The 20,371-nt window shown below is 38.6% G+C and overlaps 1 protein-coding gene across 4 annotated transcripts in view; it reads left to right on the top strand.

Annotated features, from left to right (window-relative positions):
* Positions 1–20,371, top strand: part of ADGB (androglobin) — a 215,760-nt gene that overhangs the window by 87,720 nt on the left and 107,669 nt on the right. The window lies entirely within an intron of this gene.

The following is a 20,371-nucleotide window of genomic DNA, read 5'->3' as shown; positions in this document are numbered from 1 at the left end:
GAATATATGGGTAACCGTGAACAGAATGTTACAGATATGTGGATATTAAAGGGCATTCTGGCAAGATCTTGGATGGAAATATGAGATAGGTTAAATGAAACTGAACTAAAGGCCATCCTTATAATAAAATAGCAAAGAATTTAACTGAATCATGTCCTAGTGTTTTGTAGAATTAGAACTTCTGAGCAATAATATTGGGTATTTAACTGAGGAGATTTCCAAGCAAAAACATTGAAGATGTAGACTGGGAACTTCTGACTGCTTATAATAAAAATAAATGATGAGAGAGATGAACCAAAAAATTGTTAATTAAAAAGGAACCATAAGTTAAAGATGTGGAAAGTTCTCTTTCTGTTCATATTGCAAAACATGAGAGAGCTTGTTCTGGAGAGAATACCAATGTGTAGCTTGCCTACCACAGTTAAGGATACTGTGGGATTCTGCAAGCAGAAAGGGGGTGAAAATGGAACAGAGTGAAAGAGGTCAGTCAGGAGATGGAAGGACTTGACTCACCCCATACAGGATGCTGGCATTTGCAGGTGGCAGCGTTACCCACTATACCACAATGATGGCCTCTTTTTGGGGTCTTTTTTGTTTCCATATGAATTTTAGGAAATTTTTCCTATTTCCATCAAGAATGTCCTTGGAATTTTGATTGGGATCATGTTGAACATGTAAATTGTTTTGGGTACTATGGACATTCTCATGAACTGTTTTAAACCAATAAAAATAAGATTCTTGTTTCATGTAAACATTAGCTGATGAGTGGTTTTGTTATTACTTGCTAATAAAACCACGCAAGCAACTATTTGTTATAGAAATCTGTAAGATGAAGGGAAAGGAAGGGGGGAAAAACTCATAATAATGAAGACAAAGGAGAAAGAATAGGAGCAACCGAAATATAAAAATATTTGAAGGTGTCATTAGGGATAGAAAGGTACACTATGATCCAGAATCTAAATATATTAAAAGTTAAAAGTGACCAGAAGCCTAAAAATAGCAATAATCAAAAGGAATAATGGGTGACTTAAGTGAACAACAGGATGGTGGGCTTTAAGTTGTGTTAATTTTTTTATTCAGATGTAGATAAGTAATATCTGATGTACTGGGTACTTAAAAGTTCATGAAGGGCTGGCGCCGTGGCTCACCTGGTTAATCCTCCACCTGCGGCACTGGCATCCCATATGGGCACCAGGTTCTAGTCCCGGTTGCTCATCTTCCAGCCCAGTTCTCTGCTGTGGCCAGGGAGGGCAGTGGAGGATGGCCCAAATGCTTAGCCCCCTGCACCTATATGGGAGACCAGTAGGAAGCACCTGGCTCCTGGCTTCGGATCAGCACAACGCCTGCCATAGCAGCCATTTGGGGAGTGAACCAATGGCAGGAAGACCTTTCTCTCTGTCTCTCTCTCATGCTGTCTATAAATTTACCTGCCAAATAAATTTTTAAAAAGCTCATGAAAAAATGGAATTAAAAAATAATACACAAGGCTGGCACTGTGACATATCTGGTAAAACCACTGCCTAGTGCTGGCATCCCATATAGGCACGGTTTGAGTCCTGGCTACTCTACTTCTGATATAGCTCTCTTCTATGGCCTGGGAAAGCAGTAGAAGATGGCCCAGGTCATTGGGCCCCTGCACTCACTGGGAGACCCGGAAGGAGCTCCTGGCTCTCCTGGCTTTGGATTGGCCCAGCTCTGGCTGTTGTGGCCATTTGGAAAGTGAACCAGTGGTTGTAAGACTTTTCTCTCTCTCTCTCTCTCTCTGCCCCTGCCTCTCTCTAACTCTGCCTTTCAAATAAATAAAAAAATCTTTAAAAAAAGACAATTCATATTTTCCATGAACTTTTGAAGAATACTTGTATATCAAAAACTATTAAATGTGTTTTGTGAGGTTGTGCAAATAACTGTACCTCAGCTATCCCTCAGAGTTTTAAAAATATAAAAACAGTAAATAATATGATTTTTAAAGTATATTTCCTCTCAGCCACACCAAAATTGTGCATCTACTCTATTTCAACATGAGGAACCTTAAAAAGACAATGATGTTGGGCACCAAAGGTAGAAAAGAATTCATGTTGAAAGTGTAGATCTTGCTGTGCTCTTGCTCTGTTGATGAAATGCAGTGGGTTTTTTTCACTGTTTTAATAATTTTATTTTGGAGTGGTATGCTATATACCATAGATAACCAAAATAGTTGTTTTTAATTTAGCATTTCACCTCTTTCCTTTGGTGTTTGAAGGTTCAGAGGTAAACAACTAAGGTAATCCAAAGCTGAGATTTTTCTGTAAACAATCATAATATTCAGGAGTACTTTCAGTGTTTCATTAATTAAATCCTGTAAAATCTCTGACTAGAGAACTGATATAGTATTTATGATGCAGGTAAATGTAAATGCTGATCTTTAGAGAACAATGATCATAAATGGTTTCCTTGGGAAATACAAATTTCGCAAGTACAACTTTAGGAATATAGTGATTCTTCCCACCATAACCGCCCTCCCACTCACACTCCCACCCCACCTCCTCCTCCCTCTCCCATTCCCAGTCCAATTCTCCATTGAGATTCATTTTCAATTAACTTTATAGACAGAAGACCAATTCTATACTAAGTAAAGATTTCAACAGTTTGCACCCACCCACACACATAAATATATAAAGTACTGTTTGAGAACAGGTTTTGCAGTTAATTCTCAATTCATTAAGGACAAAGATCCTACATGGGGAATAAGTGCAGTGACTTCTGTTGTTAATTTAACAATTAACACTCTTATATATGACGCCAGTGATCACCAAGGCTCTTGACATGAGCTGCCAAAACTATATAAACCTTTTGTGACCACAAGCTCTGTCGGTATTTAGACAAGGCCATAAGCAAAATGGGAGTTCTCTCCTCCCTCCAGAGAAAAGTACATCCTTCTTTGATTGCTCCTTCTTTCCAACGGTGTCTCATGCACAGAGATACTTCATGTGGGATATATTTTGCCACAGTGTCTTGGCTTTCCATGCCTGAAATGCTTGCCATCTTACCTGGGTTGTTTGTTTTGTTGTTGTGGATTTTCTTGATCTCTTTGTAGATTCTGGTTATTAATCCTTTATCGGTTCCATAGTTTACAAATAAATTCTCCCATTCTGTCAGTTGCCTCTTCAAGTTTCTGAGTATTTCTTTTGCAGTACAGAAGGTTCTCGATTTGAATTAATGCCATTTGATAATTTTTGCTTTGAATGCCTGTGCCTCTGGTGTCTTTTCCAGGAATTCTTTGCCTGTGCCAATGTCTTACATGGTTTCCCCAATGTTCTTGATTAATTTGATGGTATCAGGTTGTAGATTTAGATCTTTAATTCATAGGGGTATTGCTTCATACTTCTGCATGTGGAAATCTGGTTTTTCCAGCACCATTTGTTGAAGAGACTGTCCTTGCTCCAGGAATCGGTTTTATCTCTTTGCTAAATATAAGTTAGTTGTAGATGTTTTGATTGATTTTTGGGGTTTCTATTCTGTTCCAGTGGTATATCCAACTATTTTTGTACCAGTTCCAGTCTGTTTTGCTTATAACTGCCTTGTAGTATGTCTTGAAATTTGGCATTGTGATGCCTCCAGCTTTGTTTTTGTTGTATAAGATTGCTTTAGCTATTTGAGGTCTCCTGTGACTCTATATGAATTTCAGCATTTCGGGCCGGCGCCGCGGCTCACTAGGCTAATCCTCCGCCTAGCGGCACACCGGGTTCTAGTCCCGGTCGGGGCGCCGGATTCTGTCCCGGTTGCCCCTCTTCCAGGCCAGCCCTCTGCTGTGGCCAGGGAGTGCAGTGGAGGATGGCCCAGGTGCTTGGGCCCTGCACCCCATGGGAGACCAGGAAAAGCACCTGGCTCCTGGCTCCTGCCATCGGATCAGCGCGCTGTGCCGGCCGCAGCGCGCCGGCCGCGGCGGCCATTGGAGGGTGAACCAACGGCAAAGGAAGACCTTTCTCTCTGTCTCTCTCTCTCACTGTCCACTCTGCCTGTCAAAATAAAATAAAAAAAATAAATAAATAAAAAAAAAATAAAAATAAAAAGAATTTCAGCATTTCTTCTAGATCAGAGAAGCGTGTCCTTGGTATTTTGATTGGTATCGCATAGAATCTTTAAATTGCTTTTGAAAGAATGGACATTTTGATGACATTGATTCTTCCAATTCATGAACATGGAAGATTTTTCAATTTTTTGTATCATCTTCTATTTAGTTCTTTAATGTTTTGCAATTCTCATTGTAGAGAGCTTTGACACCCTTGCTCAAATTTATTCCCAATATTTGATTGTTTTTGTAGCTATCTTGTGAATGGTATTAATCTTATAATTTCTTTCTCAGTCATGGCAAAATCTGTGTATACAAACCCTGTTGATTTTTGTATTGATATTACATCCTGCTACTTTACCAAACTCTTCCGTGAGTTCTAATAGTCTCTTAGTGAAGTCTTTTGGATCCTCTATATGTATAGAATCATGTCATCTGCAAATAGGGGTAGTTTAACGTCCTCTTTTGCAATTGTATCCCTTTGATTTCTTTTTCTTCCCTAATGGCTCTGGCTAAAACTTCCAGGACTATATTGAATAGCAGTGGTGAGAGTGGACATCCCTGTCTGGTACCAGATCTCAGTGGGAATTCTTCCAAATTTCCCTGTTCAATATCATGCTGGATGTGGGTTCGTCATAAATTGCCTTGATTGTGTTGAGGAATGTTTCTTCTAAATCCAATTTGCTTAAAATTTTCATCATGAAAGGGTGTTGTATTTTGTCAAATGCTTTCCCTGCATCTACCAATATATTCATATGGTTTTTGTTTTTCAGTTTGTTACTGTGATATATCACATTGATTGATTTGTGAACACTGAAACAACCTTGTTTACCAGGGATAAATCCCACTTGGCCCAGGTGGATGATCTTTCTGATGTGCTGTTGCATTCTATTGGCGAGAATTTTGTTGAGGATTTTTGCATTTATGTTCATCAGGGAAATTGGTCTGTAATTATTTTTCTCTGTTGCATCTTTTCTGCATTTAGGAATTAAGGTGATGCTGGTTTCATAAAAAATATTTAGGAAGATTCCCTCCCTTTCAATTGTTTTGAATAATTTGAAAATTGGAGTTAATTCTTCATTAAACGTCTGGTAGAATTCAGGAGTGAAGCCATCTGGTCATGGGTTTTTCTTTGTTGGGAGGGTCTTTATTACTGATTCAATTTATGTCTTGGTTATGGGTCTGTTTAGGTTTTCTATGTCTTCTGGCTCAATTTAGATAGGTTGCATGTGTCCAGGAATCTATCCCTTCTAGTTTTCCCAGTTTGTTGGCGTAATGCTCTTTGTAGTGGTTTTGTAGTGATGACTCTTTTTATTTCTGAAGCGTCTGATGTTACATTTTCTTTTTCATCTCTAATTTTATTGATTTGTGTCTTCTCGCTCCTTTTTTTGATTAGTTGGACCAATAGTGTGTCAATTTTGTTTACTTTTTTTTTTTTTTCAAAAAACCAGCTCTTTGTTTTGCTGATCTTTTGTATTTTTTTTGGTTTCAATTTTGTTGATTTCTTCTCTAATTTTAATTATGTCTTTTCTTCTACAAGTTTTGGGTTAGGTTTGCTGTTGTTTTCCTAGATCCTTGAGTTGTATAGATAGTTCATTTCTTTGGTGCCTTCCCAGTTTCTTGAGGTGGGCACCAATTGCTCTAAACTTTCCTCTTAGCACTGCTTTTGCTGTATTCCATAAATTTTGGTATGTTGTATTATCATCTTCATTTGTTTCCAGAAATCTTTTGACTTCTATGACCCAGTGTTCATTCAGAAACATGTTGTTCATTCTCCATGTGTTTACGTATGAAGTAGAGATTCTTAAGTTGATTCCTAGCTTAATTGCATTGTGGTCTGAGAAGATACATGGTAGGATTTCAATTTTTTTGAATTTGATGAGACTTTTTTATGGCCTAGCATATAGTCAACTGTAGAAAAAGTTCCAAGCACTGGAGAAAAAAAATCTGTACTCTGTGGCTATCGAGTTGAAGGCTCTATAGATATCTGGTAGGTCTGTTTGGTCTGTGGTGTTGATTAACACTTTTGTTTCCTTTTTGATTTTCTCTCTGGTTGATCTGTTTATTGCTGAAAGTGGAGTATTGAAGTACCCCAATACTATTGTATTTGAGTATATATCTCCCTTTATATCCTTTAACAATTCTTTTAAATAGCCAGGTGCCTTGTAATTAGGTGTATATACATTTATAATAGTCACATCACGCTGTTGAATTGATCCTTTAATCATTATTTAGTGTTCTCCTTTGTCTCTTTTAATAGTTTTTGTGATAAAGTCTATTTTCTCTGATATTCAAATGGCCACACCAGCACTTTTTTGGTTTCCATTAGCATTTATTATCTTTTTCCATCCTTTCCCTTTCAGTCTGCATGCATCTATGTTGGTAAGGTGTGTTTCTTTTGTAATCCATTCAGCCAGTCTGTGTCTTTTAACTGGGGAGTTCAGACTGTTTATATTTATTGTGACTATTGTTAAATACTGTCTTTGCCCTGCCTTGTTTCCTTTAATAGTCTTGTGTATGTATTTTGGATTTAATTTGTACTTTTGCTTGGTCATTTTCTGTGTTCGTCTTTCATAGTGATGTTCCTGTTTCTGTGTGTAGTACATTCTGAGCATCTTTTGTAGGGCTGGGCGAGTAGTTTGAAAATCTTTCAATTTCTGTTTGTTGTGGAAGATCCTTATTTCTCCTTCATTCATAAATGCAAGTTTTGCAGGGTATCTGGGTTGATTTTTTTTTCTCTTAGGACTTGGAATATGTCTCGACATTGTCTCCTTGCCTGTAGGGTTTGCAATGAGAGATCCAGGGTGAGTCTAATTGGGTTTCCTCTGAATGTGATTTATCGTGTGTCTTGCTCACATTTTAAGGTATGTTCTTTGTGTTTCACTGAGCTGAGTTTTGCTACAATGTGTTGTGGTGAAGTTCTTTTCCAGTTATGTTTATTTGGAGTTCTATGTATGTCTTATAATTGGATATCTCTTTCTTCAGGTTGTGGAAGTTCTCTGTTATTATTTCATCAAGAAGGCCTTGTAATCCTTTCTCTCTTTCCATACCTTCCATAATTCCTAGGATCTGTAAGTTGGGTTGTTTGATAGAATATTGTAAATCTCCAACCAAGATTTTAAATTTTCTAATTTCTTCTTCTTGTGTTTAGTCTGACTGTATTATTTCCAGAAGTTTGTCTTCTAGTTCTGATATTCACTCTTCTGCCTCATCCATTCTTTTGATAAGTCTTTGCATTTTTTCTTTGGTCTTTCAAATTCTTAATTTCCAGTATTTCATTCTGGCTTCTCTTTAAAATGTCAATTTCTTGGGAGCACTTTTCATTTAGATCATCAATTTGTTTCAGATTGCTTCTAAGTGATCTATTAATTTTCTGAATTCCTTTTTTGTCATATACTCAAACTTTTTTCTTTAGCCTCCATTATTGAAGATCAGTATTGCTCTTATGGCAATTTCATAGAGTCTTCCGTATTCTTAGGGTTTTTCCTTTGTTCTTTGGCATTTCTGGTTGATTTTATTTTTAAATTGTGATTTTTGTTCCTGTGATGCGATTTCCCTCTGCTATGAGATGCTGTGTGTCTGTGCATGTGGAAGCATGGAGCCCCTGACCATGTTTCTGTGTTTCTGTGTATAGCATCTCCTTAAGCATTTTCTTTCAGTTTCTGTTTGTTATGGAAGGTCTTTATTTCACCTTCATTCATAAATGAGAGCTTAGCAGGGTGTAGTATTCTGGGTTGACAGTTTTTTTCTCTTAAGACTTGGAATATATCTTGCCATTCTCTCCTAGCCTATAGGGTTTCCAATGAGAATTCTGCTGTGAATCTAATTGGAGATCCTCTGAAAGCAATCTGGCATTTCTCTCATGCACATTTTAGAATCTTTTCTAAATGTTTTACCTTGGTGAGTTTCATTATAATGCATCTTGGTGAAGATCTTTTCTGGTCATGTCTATTAGGATTTATATGTATTTCCTGTAATTGGATGTCCCATTCTTTCTCCAAATTAGGGATGTTTTCTGTAGGTTTGCTGTAGGTTTTCTAGATCCTTGAGATGAATTGAAAGCTCATCTATTTGGTGCCTTTCCAATTTCTTGATGTAGGCACCTATTGATATAAACTTTCCTCTTAACACTGCTTTTGCTGTATCCCATAAGTTTTGGAATGTTGTGCTGTTATCCTCATTTACTTCCAGAAATTTTTTGATTTCTCTTTTGATTTCTTCTATGACCCATTGTTCATTCAGGAGCATGTTGTTCAATCTCCATGTGTTTGCGTATGCTCTAGGGATTCCTGAGTTGCTAATTTCCAACTTCATTCCTTTATGGTCTGAGAAGCTGCATGGTATGATTCTAATTCTTTTGAATTTGCTGAGACTTGCTTTATGGCCTAGTATGTGGTCAATCCTAGAGAAGGTTCCATGTCCTGCTGAGAAGAATGTAAAATCTTTAGCTGTAAGATTGAAAGTTCTGTATATATCTGTTAGATGCATTTGGGCTATAGTGTCGTTTAAATCTACTGTCTCCTTGTTGATCTTCTGTCCTGTTGATCTGTCTATTTCTGAGAGTGGAGTATTGAAGTCCCCCAGTACTATTGTATTGGGGTCTAAGTCTCCCTTTAAGTCCCTTAACAAATCTTTTAGATAAACCAGTGCCCTGTAGTTAGGTGCATATACATTGATAATCGTTATATCTTCCTGTTGAATTGATCCCTTAATCATTATATAGTGCCTCTCTTTGTCTCTCTTAACAGTTTTTGTGGTAAAGTTTTTGTTGTCCGATATTAAGATGGCTACATCCACTCTTTTTTCATTTCAGTGGGCATGGTATATCTTTTTCCAGCCTTTCACTTTCAGTCTGTATGCATCTTTGTTGGAAAGATGTGTTTCTTGTAAGCAGCAAATAGATGGGTTTTGTTCCTTAAGCCAATCAGCCAATCTGTGTCTTTTAACTGGACAGTTCAGGCCATTAACGTTCAATGTGATAATGATAAGTGGTAACTTTGCCCTGCCATTTCCCAAAGATATTTTCTAATATATGTTCTGAACTTCCTGTGATCTTTTGCTGTGAGGTCTCCTTCCTTTACCTTCTTTCATATTGATGACCGTGTTTCTGTGTGCAACACATCTTTAAGCATCTTTTGCAGGGCTGGACGAGTGGCGACAAATTCTTTCAATTTTGGTTTCCATTAGCATTTATTATCTTTTTCCATCCTTTCCCTTTCAGTCTGCATGCATCTATGTTGGTAAGGTGTGTTTCTTTTGTAATCCATTAAGCCAGTCTGTGTCTTTTAACTGGGGAGTTCAGACTGTTTATATTTATTGTGACTATTGTTAAATACTGTCTTTGCCCTGCCATGTTTCCTTTAATAGTCTTGTGTATGTATTTTGGATTTAATTTGTACTTTTGCTTGGTCATTTTCTGTGTTCGTCTTCCTTGTTTTTGTTACCTCAGTTTTTGCATTTGTTGCTTGGCATTGTGGAGATGTTCTTTGGTTTCTTTGCTGTGGTGTTTTTTCTCATTATACTATGACTCTAGATTAAGTGGACTGTCTGCTTTTGATGGAGCCTTAGAGGCTTGAGATGGGTGTGGCCTGAGAGCTCTGTTTGGTTGCTCAAGGTTAAGTGTGTGCCAAAGGTGACACTCTCAGGTTAGGCGTGGTAAATCTCTTTCTTTCTTTCTTTCTTTCTTTCTTTCTTTCTTTCTTTCTTTCTTTCGATTCAAAAGGGAAGTAATTCCACACAGCTGAACAGAATTGGAGGTAGTTAGCAGGCGAATGATATACCCACAGGAGCCAGAGATCGGAAGCTCTTTCCCAAGGACCACACAGGGAATCTGTTCTGCCCTCAGTGTGGGCTCATATTCTCGTGCAGTCTCCCTCTGGGTTGCCAAGGTTAACGAATTGTAGCATCTCTGGAGAGTACTCACGTGAATTCCGTGAGTTCTCTCCCCCAACGTCTCTTTTTTCACAGTCTCAGTTCATTAGCACCACACATTCACTAGGTCCTAATCTCCTGTTATTTCACCACCCCCCCCCCCCCCCGGAGTCAGGTTTTTCTGCTAGGCTCAGGGCTGGTGCAGACCTTAGGTCGCCCTGCCTATGACGTATGTCCAAAGTGGCGCCTACTCTTTGTCTTGCTTGCCCTTGAGGGGTGACCGGAGAGAGAGAAACTCGTGTCCTTTTCGGTCACTTTTTTTTTTTCCTCTCTCTTCTAGTTAGCCTGGTGAACTTTTCCCCACGGGGTTTCAAGCCTCGTTCCCTCTAGTTTCCTCTTTCCGTTTGCCCACTGGTGTCTTGGGCTATTGAGGTTCGGCCTACTTCGTGTTCCAGCGCTGGTGTGTGAGTCTGCCGCTGGTGTCCCGAACTATGGGCTCCCACACTCTCCACACAGGTCCACTGTGAATCACTAGTTCGGGAGGAGTTTCCTCTGCTGTTTCTTCCCCTACTCTTCCTTGAACCTGCAATATCTCCACTTTTATTAAACTGTCTCTTCCCGGACTATCAGTGTGCTCCCTTCCTATTCCGCCTCTTGCTGCTTCTCCCTCTATGTAATCTTATGATCAATTTTTTTGAATTCTATTTCTGGCATTTCTTCAGTCTCATCAGCTTCACAATCTAGTATTGAAGTGTTGTGTTCTTTTGGGTACATAATATTGTCTTCCTAATTCTATTTTCTTGAATTGGTGCATTTGTTATTCAGCATTTCTGGGGATACTCATTGATTTCTTTTTTTTCCTGTGAAGTGGCTTTTATGTTTGTACTATTCCTCTGTAGATTAGTGGAGTATCAGCTTTCAGTGAATACCTAGAGGCATGGTGTGGGTGTGGCTAAAAAGCTCTATTGAATTCTCCAAGGTGAAAGGTCATGTCTAAGGTGACACACCCAGGTTTAGTGTGGTAAATCTCTTTTTTTTTTTTTTATCAGAGTGGAGGTTTCTTTTACTCAGCTGAGCTCTCCTCAAAGGAGACCAGCGCCTGAGCTCTAGCCACGGTGGGTATAATATTCATCTACTCTGCCCCCAAGGACCACACAAAAGATATGTGCAGTCCTCAGTGTAAGCTCAGATTCCTCAGCAATGTCTCTCACCAGTATACCAGGGAGCCCTGAGCATGTGGATCCTGTCATAGTGACTGCCCAAAGTCCCAGCCGCACCATGAGCCCTCCCGCAAAGCCTCAGTTTTTTCACAGTCCTGGTATACAAGCCTCCCACAGTCACAAGCACCCATCCACCTGTCAGTTCTCCTCACCAAACTCAGGAGTCCACAGGGCTGCATGTTGGGCACCAGCACTAGCTGGCTCAGCTCTCATGTATGACCAAAATGGCATCTGCTCTCTATCAGCTTGTTATAGGATGCCATTGCAAGCTGATCAGGGAAAGAGAAACTTACACCCCCCCCCTTTTTTTTGCTCCTCTAGTTTGCCACACTATCCCCCACTGGGCTTCAAGCTGGATTCCCTTTAAATTCTTACTGCAGCTTTATTGCCAGTAGCTTAGGCTGTTACAGTCTGTTCTCACCTCAGTCTCCAACATTCTCAGCTGCTGTGGTCCTGAGTTGTGGGCATCCATGCCCTTCACATAGATCCACTGTGCCCCTCTAATTTGTGTAGAATTTCCTCTGCCATTTTCTCCTAACTCTTCCCTGAAACTGTGCTCTCTCCACTTTTAATAAACTATTTTCTCCTAGATTAGAGAAGTAAGTTCCCTCCTACTCCGCCATCTTAATCACCTTCCTGCAATGGTATTTCTCTAACAACAAAATTCAAAATGAAGATTGAGAGATTCATTTCCTCTGTTCCAAAGTGGGGAAACTGGTAGTAAGGCTTTTGTTGATCTTGAATCAGAATATGGATTCAAATTGGCCCTGAAATTAAGAAAAATTTTAGAACACAGATATGTTTTACAATTCAAATTAAGCAATCTTGAAATGAGTGTTGAAGCTTGCTGGTCCCAAAAGTCTTGACATGGCCAACAATACCTCTGTACAGGTTAAAGGATTCCTTTTGGATTTAGCAAAGAAGGAAAGGTTCAGTTCTTCTCAGGGTTGAGAGTTATGCCAAATGGAATAATGTGTCTTGTGGAATTTCAGGGGAGGAAGACAGGAGAGGCCTTTTGCACTTTACTTCACAGAAAAAAAAGCTGATGAGACTCTAAAGAAATACAATGTAAGAATAGGGCAAGAGTGATGTTTTATGGAAATCTAATAGCAATTGAGCTGAGCTTAGAACTAAGATCAAACATGAGTGTATATGACATTGCTGCAGTCAGGCCCCATGGCAGATCTGGGGTTGGTAGAACTGTAACAACATTGACAGAGGACTGGTTTTGAGATGATATTTAGTAATAATGGAGCCTATATTGATTACAATGGCTATAATGATGACTATGAATTTCAGAAGATAACTAATTTGCTCTTTTATATGAATATTTAATTATAGATATGGGGACTGGTATAATGGCTCTATTTCCCAGTGCACACTGAGACACTGCATATACATGTAAGGCTTACTTTACAAAGCTACTAAAGATGACACTTATAATTCTTTTTTCACTGCTCAGTCCTATGAGAGTACATATTAAAACTGATGACAGAGCAACTGGTAAAGTGGATATCAAATCTGCAACTCATGAAGGCAATATGAAAGACGTGTCAAAAGACAAAGCAAATACTCAACAAAGATATGTAAAACTCTTCCTGAATTTTACCTAAGAGTCAGCAGTCATGGTTATAGGAGCCAAATGCTAGGAAGTATGACAAACTGGACCTGTTTTGGTATCCCAGCCAACTAGCAGCTGAGTGGTTGTTATGGCAGTGGCTTTGGCAGTCAGAGTAACATGAGTAAATATGATAGCCAAGAGCAGTGAACAGAAGCTACTTCTGTAGTGTAAGCATGTATTCATAGGCAGGAATGGATTGGGAAGAATGCCCTAGCATATCCAATATGAGGACTGGCTGGAGAATATAATTGATTGTGATCACTGTGACTCAGTCAACTTTTGTAAGGAAAAATAAAATCTGGTTCATCATATTTTGCAATACAAATTTATGATTTATATCTTCTCTGTAAGTGGAAATCAGAATCATTTTAAAGACATAAGGTGCTGTATTTTTTAATACAATTACATATGATGTAACAGTTGAGTAAACTATAGCAGTTAAATAATTTTTAGCTTTTCTCAAGTTAGTCATATCATAGAATGTACTTAAGTAGTAAGCATATCTAGATTAAAGCATTTTAATTATGTTAGATGTTGCCCTTATACACATTGTACTGAACCCTGGTGGGATGCATGTTAAAAATATTCTTTTTCATAGAACTAATATAGGAGTTGTGTATACAGTTTAACCTAAACTGTGAGGCAAGCAAGTTTCAGCTTTCTAATATTAGTAATGAAGATTTGAAATGCAGTACCAGTACTTCAGAATTTTGGTCTTGGTATTTGCATGAAATTCTGAGGTTTTGATTTAAATATTTCATTATATTATAATTTTATTTAGGTAAATTTTGTTGAGTTAATTTGTCAAATAAACCTTCCCTTTAGAAATTACAAATGATAAAATATATATTCCAGAAATAAGGAATTTAATAACTGATATTAAAAATTCAATACATGTGTTTAAAAACAGATTAGATACAGCCAAAAAAGACAATTAGCAAAATGGAAAATAGGTCAGAAGATAACATTATACTGAAGCATTGAAACAAAGAAGCAAAAAATAGAAATGGGAAAAATACTATAAAAATCATATGAGACGATCTAAAATTGACCAAGATCCTTGCCAGTGCTTCTCCAAAATAGAACATACAGAGATGTGGAAATAATCAAGACCAAAAGTGTCTCAAAAGTTAAACAAAAAATAAAGCCATGCAGGATTCCAAGATGGCTGAATAGAGGAAAGATGTGCTGATTTTGATCACAGGAAAATAACAGAAAAATGAGAAGATGTGCTCCTGGATGCTAGTTGGAGAGATTTTCAGTGAAAATTTGCAGTAAGAAGAGAGACTCCATGGAGCAGCAAGAATTGTACAGACATGTAGCAGCTCCTGGGACACCACCAGTGACTCCTGGAGCTGGACGTTTGTGTTGAGGCCATATTTCCCAGGTGAAGTGAGAGGATTCTGCAGAAGCCTGAGCTTCACTGGTGATCTTGTCAGGGGAAGAGATTCATGGTCCCATTGACTTTGAATCCAGGCAGACAAGTTGGCAGGGGGTAGGATGCCCACTTAACTCTGTGAACTGAGGGCACATCACTCCCTCCCCCAAACAGGGCACACAGCAACCTTCTGGGGGGAGCACCAGACTCCCAAAATAAGGCATTTGGAGGTTGAGGTGGCCTGTGAACCACTGAGATATTTTACCAGAAAGAGCAACAGTAATCCCCACTGACTTTTAGTCCAGGAGAGCAAGTTGGCAGGGTGCAGGGTGCCAAGTCAACTCTGTGAATGGAGGGCACAATGCCACCCCTCCCAGGGTGCCCAGAGACCAGCAAGAAAAGTGCCATCTTCCCAGATTGAGGCAAGTAGAGGCTACGGCTGCCTGTGTGCTCTGGGAGTTTTGTAAGATGGAGAAATAGCAGTCCCCAAAGACTTTGAGTCCTGGTGGTGGAGTTGGAAGGATCAGGGTTCCCATTTAACTCTGTGAATGGAGGGCATATTGCCTTCCTGCCGTATTTCAACCAATGTGCCCAGCTCAGGGACAGAGTGGCTGTCTCTGTGGATGTAAAGGATCCAAGGGGAGAAAATGGACTCCCTACAGCCTGTGACTGTGGGAATTCTGGGTCTGTGCTATAAGCCAGGAAGATTCCATACTCATACTATGGAACACATACATTCTTTGTGCAATTCATGCACCTGAGTGAAGGGTATAGGCACAGGGAGGTTCACTTTGACACAGAAAAGGGCAGAAGCATTGATCATACCAGACACAATCCCCTCTACCTACTGACTACAGAGGAGAGCTATCACACATATTTTGGGTGTTACCCTGGACATTTTTTAAAAGATTTTATTTATTTATTTGAGACGTAGAGTTACAGAGAGAGGGAGAGACAGACAGAAAGGACTTGCATCCACTGGTTCACTCCCCAGATGGCCATAACAGCCAGAGCTGAGCCAATTCAAAGCCAGGATCCAGGAGCTTCTTTCAGGTTTCCCATGAAGCTGCAGGGGCCCAAGCACTTGGGCCATCTTTAGTTGGTTTCCTAAGTCATAGAGGAGAGCTGGATCAGAAGAGGATCAGCCAGGACTGAATTGGAACCATATGGGATTCTGGTGATGCAAGCAGAGGCTTAGCCCACTACGCCACAATGCCAGCCCCTACCCTGGACTTTTGCCCCCACACAAATGAAGACCAGAGCTCCATGGCCCCAGCCAGTACATATTTCTAGACAACCTGTGAAGGTACAGGCATCTTACTATGCCTAGGCACACATTCCTAAGAACAAGGTCTTCAGAGGAGATAACAAATGTTTCTCCAGAAATGTGAAAATCATAGAAATCCAACAAATGCGAACAAGGAAGATAATATGAATTCCCAAAAGGAACATAATAATACTTCAGTATTGGACTTTGAAGATGCGGATGTTGACAAAATGCCTGAAAAAGAATTTCAAGGATTGATTGTGGATTACTGAAAACACAGAGAAGAAATTACCTGAGTTAAGGATATATATATATATATATATATATATATATATATATATATATATATAAAACATAAGTGAGAAGTTCAGCTGAGAAATAGAAATATTAAAGAATAATCAAATTGAAATATTAGAAATGAAGAATTCAATATGCACAATAAAAAATAAGGTGGGATGCCTGAACAACAGATTTTTATCAGTCAGAAAGAAGAAGGAGAGGGAGAGGGAGAGACAGATAGGGAGCAGGAAACAGGAAGAAGGAGAGAGGGAGAAGGAGAGATAGGGAGAGGGAGAAGAAGAGATGGGGAAGGAGGGAGAGAAAGAGAGGGAGGGAGGGAGAGGGAGGGAGAGAGCAAGGAGAAGAAGAGAAGGTAAGAAAAGAGGAGGAGGGAGAGAAGGAGGAAATAAAAGCAGTGTTCAGGGTCTATAAGATACCATCCGATGACAAAGTATATGTGTCTTAGGGAGTTCTAAGGGAGTGGAAAAGCAGAATGGCTTAGGAAATTTATTCAGTGAAATAGCAGAAGAAAATTTCCCAAATTTGCAGAAAGATATGGATACCCATACAGAGAAGATCTTCACACAGCATATTATATTCAAACTTTTAAAAGTAAAATACAAAGTAAAGATTATAAAATGCACAAGAGAGAGATATTTCAGATTATATTTGAAGGACCTCCAATCAGATTGCAGCAGATTTCTCATCCAAAACCTGATAAATGAGGAGATAATGGAGAGGTATAATCCAAGTCCTTAAAGAAAAAACCTGTCAGCCAGCAAGACTCTCATTCATAAATTGAGGTGTAATGAAGACCTCCCAAAACAAACAAAAACTGAAAGAATTTGTCATCACCCTACCTGCCTTACAAATGATACTTAAGGACAAAAATAGCATGATGAAGCAATTTGAAGGCCGAAAACCTTCTAAAAATAGTATAAAAGAGATCCAAAACAAACAGCATATTTATGGAAAAATAACAAGCCCAAGTCATAACTTATCAATAATAACCTTGAATGTAAATAGAATAAACTCTCCAATTAAAATATACAGATTGGGGCTGGTGTTGTGGCATAATGGGTAAAGCTGTTGTGTACAGGGCCAGTATCCCATATATGCACTGGTTCGAGTTTCATTTGCTCTACTTCCAATGCACTTCCCTACTAAAGTGCTGGGAATACAGCCGAAGATGGCCCAGGTGCTTGCGACGCTGCACTCATGTGGGGGACCTGGAAGTAATTCCAGGCTCCTTGTTTTGGTCTGACCCAGCCCTGGCTGCTGGCTGTTGCAGCCATTTGGAGAGTGAATTAGCAGATGGAAGGTTCTCTGGATAGATAGAGAGATAGAGAGATGATAGATACATACATACATACATACATACAAATCAATAAATGTGATATATCAGATTAACAAATTAAAGAATGAAGCCATATGATTATCTGAATAGATGCAGATAAAACATATAATAAATTGCAAAATCCTTATCAAAATAAAAACTTTAATCAAATTTGTAATAGAAGTAGCGTTCTGTAACACGATAAAGGCAATATATGACAACTCCACAGCCAGAATCATATTGAATAGGAAAAAGAGGGAAGCATTTCCAGTAAGATCTGGAACCAGACAAGAATGCTCACTTTATTGCTAATCAATATAGTTCTAGAAGTTTTAGACAGAGGTATTGGACAAGAAAAAGAAATCAAAGGGAATTAAATTGGAAAAGAAGAAGTAAAATTATACCTGTTTACCGATGATGACATGATCCTGGATACAGGAGGAACCAAAAGATTCCACTAAAAAATGATTGGAGCTCATGAGAGTTTGATAAAGTTGCAAGATATAAAAGCAACACACGGAAATCAATAGCCTCTGTATACAAAAACAAGCCAGGGGCATAAGGTCAGTCCCATTCACAATAGCTACAAATACCTTGGAATAAATTTAACCAAGAATATGAAAGATCTATACAATGAAAATCACAAAATATTAAAGAGAAAGAGCTATACAGCTGATAATAGGTTGACGTCCAGAATTTATAAAAAGCTCAAGAAATTCAACAACAAAACAAAAATCCATTAAGAAATGGACAAAGAAATTGAATAGACTTTCTTCAAGAGAGGAAATTCAAATGGCCAACAGACACTTGAGAAAATGCTCAGGATCACTAATCATCAGGAAAATGCAAGTCAAACAACAATGAGGCTTCACCTTACTCCAGTTAGATTAGCTCTCATATAGAAATCAACAAATGACAAATGCTGGCAAAGATGTGGGGGGAAAGATACCCGAGTGCACCAATGGTGGGAATGTGAACTGGGCAGCCACTATGGAAGACAATATTGAGATAAATCTGAACCTAGACCTACTATATGATCCAGTCATCCACTCCTGGAAATTTACCCAAACCAAAAGAAATTAGCATCTGAGTTATCTGTAAACACATGTTCATTGCAGCACAATTCACAATAGCAAACATAAGGAATCAACCCAGATGTCCATCAACTGTTTACTGGATAAAGAAATTATGTCATATTTACTCCATGGAAAACTATTCAGCTTTAAAAATAATAAATAAATAAAATCCAGTCTTTTGCAACAAAGTGGATGCAACTGGAAACCATTATATGTAGTGAAATAAACCAATCCAAAAAATACAGATATCAGATATTTCCCTGATCCAAGGTAACTAATAGAGTACCTGAAATGTAATATATTATAGTGAAATAGACATTTTGAAATTTGATGATTGGTTACAGCCTTTTCTTCTTCCATTGAGCAATAGTTTTTTTTTTAATTTTCATTTTTCTTCATACTATTTGTTGAAATATTTTACTAAGTGTAGGGTTAACTATATGATCATTCAGTAAACTGAAAATAGATCTTTGTAAAAATTAAAAGTGGGAATGTGAGAGGGTGGAGGAAGAAGGGTTGGAATGTGGGCAGGAAGGAGGGAAGAGGGTGAAATGTCACTATGTTCCTTAGTCTGTGTACATAAAATACATTAAACCTATATAACAAATAAAACTTAAAAAAGAAAACTAATACTCTGACAAAAAATTCAGTCCATACAAAAAGAAATAGAAAACACAATAAAATAGAAAAATCTTCCATGTTCATGCATTAGAGGAATTAATATAATCAAAATGGTCATAGTACCCAAAGCAACTTACATATTCAATGTAACTGAATCAAAATGCCAAGGGTGTTCTTCTTCTATGGAGAAAAAATAATGCTACGATTCATATGGAAACACAGGAGACCCGGAATAGCTAAAGCAATCTTAAGCAACAAAAACAGTCAGAGGCATCACAATACCAATATTCAATACATACCACTTGGCAGTTATAATCAAAACAGTCTGGTACTGGCACAAAAATAAACATATAAAACAATGAAAACGTACAGAAAGCCTAGAAATTAATCCGCACAGCCTCAACCAACTAATCTTTGACTAACAAGCTAAAATCAATCTCTGGATAAGGACAGTCTCTTAGACAAATGGTATTGGGGAAATAGGATTTACACATGCAGAAGTATGAAAAGGTATGAAACAAGACCCCTACCTTACACTTTTTCTAAAAATCAACTCAAATGATCAAGAATCTAAATGTATGACCTGATACCATCAAACTGCTAGAGGAAAGCATCAGGGAAACTCTGTAAGGCATTGGCATAGGCAAAGACTTCTTGGAAAAGAACCCAGAAACACAGGCAATCAAAGCAAAACTGAACTAATGGGATTGTATCAAGCTAAGAAGCTTCTGCACTGCCAAGGAAACACTCAGTAAACAGAAGGAGGGGCAGTGAAGTGGCACAGTGGTGCAGTGGGTTAAAGCCCTGGCCTGAAGCACTGGCATCCCATATGGGCGCCAGTTCTAGTCCTGGCTACTCTTCCTCCGATTGCTCTCTGCTATGGCCTGGGAGAGCAGGGGAGGATGGCCCAAGTCCTTGGGCCCCTGCACCCACACGGGGGACCCTGAGGAAGCTCCTGGCTCCTGGCTTTGGATTGGTACAGCTCCAGCCATTGCGGCCATTGTGGAGTGAACCAGTGGATGGAAGACTTCTCTCTCTGTCTCTACCTCTCTCTGTAACTCTGTCCTTCAAATAAATAAAATAAATCTTTAAAAAATATTAATAAAAAGAAGAGGCAACCACCAGAATGGGAAAAATATTTACAAGCTACATGCCTGATAAAGGATTAATATCCAGGAACTAGAAGATCCTGGAGATATATATATATATATATATCCTCAAGGATCCAGGATATAAATCCTCAAGAAATTCAACAACAACACAACAAACAATCTGGTTAAAAAATGAGCATGGACATGAACAAGAATTTTTCAAAGGGTGAAATACAGACCTTGAAAAAATGCTCAGGATCACCAGTCACCAGGAAAATGCAATTAAAAACCACAGTGAGGTTTCATCTCACCCCAAGTTAGTATGGCTATCATCCAAAAATCTATAAACAATAAATGCTGGTGAGGATGTGGGGAAAAGGAAACTTAATATACTGTTGGAGAGCATGTAAACTAGTACAACCATCATGATGACAGTATGGAGAATCCTCAGAAATCTGAAATAGACCTACCATATAATCCAGCACTCTCACTCCTGGGAGTTTACCTAAATGAAATAAAATCAGCTAATGGAAGAGTTATTTGTACTCCTCTGTTTATTGCAG

Source organism: Oryctolagus cuniculus, chromosome 5, assembly GCF_964237555.1.
Source record: "Oryctolagus cuniculus chromosome 5, mOryCun1.1, whole genome shotgun sequence".
Classification (NCBI taxonomy): domain Eukaryota; kingdom Metazoa; phylum Chordata; class Mammalia; order Lagomorpha; family Leporidae; genus Oryctolagus; species Oryctolagus cuniculus.
The sequence above is the reverse complement of the archived record's forward strand: the minus strand, read 5'-3'. Positions and strand labels throughout refer to the sequence as shown.